Source organism: Nelumbo nucifera, chromosome 1 (genome assembly GCF_055504915.1).
Source record: "Nelumbo nucifera cultivar China Antique chromosome 1, China Antique-T2T, whole genome shotgun sequence".
NCBI classification, from domain to species: domain Eukaryota; kingdom Viridiplantae; phylum Streptophyta; class Magnoliopsida; order Proteales; family Nelumbonaceae; genus Nelumbo; species Nelumbo nucifera.
Window position 1 is genome coordinate 42,615,833 of NC_142649.1, and position 1,665 is coordinate 42,617,497.

Genomic DNA, 1,665 nt, shown 5'->3' on the forward strand with positions numbered 1-1,665 from the left:
TTTGTAAAAGGGATTAGAGAGAGAGAGAGAGGGAGAAAATATGAGAAAATATCCCTCTTCGATCAAAAGTCAAAACCTAAACCCTTTCTTTCTATTTTCTTCACTTTCAGTTTCAGACTTCAGTCTTAGAGTTTCGTTCTCCTCTACTCTCACAGCTCTCACCGGTCGATGGTCTCAAGCTCTCAGCTCTCACCTAGTTAGGCCAATATTGTTCGAAAGTGGGAGGAGCCTTCCGGTCTCAGGCTCTCAACTCTTGGCTCTCAGAGTTCTGTTATCCTCTACAGCCATTTCGACACCTCTGGATCTCTCTCTCTCTCTCTGCTACAAAATCCATGAAAATTGAAACACAATCAGTATCAAACATAGTCGAATGGCAAGAACTCATAGGCTTCTTTTCTTTCAAGTAGTCATTGCTCTCAATGCTTTCACAACCGATGTCCAATAGCAATAGTTTGCTCCTTCTTCTTCTTCTTCTTCTTCTTCTTCTTCTTCTTCTTCTTCTTCTTCTTCTTCTTCTTCTTCTCTACAGACTACAATTGGGAGTTGGGACTTGGAACTTGGAAGGATTGATTGCATCGACAAGCACCCTACGATATTGCCCCCATTAAGGGTGAATAAAACAAAGCTTCACATTCAAACCTGTGAATTTTGTAGTCTGTAGAGAAGAACCCCAAATCGACAAGAACCTTGCGGCTCGGTTCATTATCGAGCTTGAACATGTGAATTCTGTAATCGAACTGAACTCGAGCTTATATTTCCAATTTGAATCGAGCTGAGCTCAAGTACTCAAATGTTCAGCTCGGCTCGGCTCGAATCCACCCCTACCTACAGCCTACTCAGTTAAATATCAACTAAAATTCACTACAAATATGACATTTAGTTACGAACAATATTGTAGCTAAATGTTAGAAAAACCATAGTTATAGCTATATAGCTACGGACAAAAAACCGTAGCCTATGTTCGTGTGGCTATAGCCTATAGCTACGGTTAAACTAATCCATGGTTATAACACATCTATAGCTACGATAGCTGTCCATAGCTAAAGGATGGATGCAAATCGTATAATCCTTTAGCCACAGAATAAATCATACCTAAAAGATGCATATAGCTACAATTTTAAGTTGTCTTTAGCTATTATTCAAATCTATAACCACTGATTTTTCCTAAACCATAGCTAAAGTCTTTTATTTATAGCTATGAGTTGTTGCAAACCGTAGTAAAATGCACCACCTATAACCACGTTTTTTTTTTTTTTTCAAAACTGAAGCTAAATACTTCAACCTATACCTATGATTTTTGAAAAACCATAACTAAAATGTGCAATATATAGCCACGATATGTTGTAGAATCATAGCTAAATATGCTACTTATAACCACGCTTTTTTTGGCAGAACCGAAGCTAAATACGTTAACTTATAGCTACGGTTTTTGACAAACCATGACTAAAATGCATGATCTATTGCCACAGTTTGTTGCAAAACTATATTAGATCTATTCAATTTATAGCCATGGTTGCTGATAGAGCCGAAGCTAAATGCGTCAACCTATAATACAGTTTTTGATAAACCATGGCTAAAAGCTGAAATTTATTCAATCTATAGCCACACATTTTTTTTTGAAAAAATGATGATAAAATACCTATTTCATTCAGGCATATCCCATAG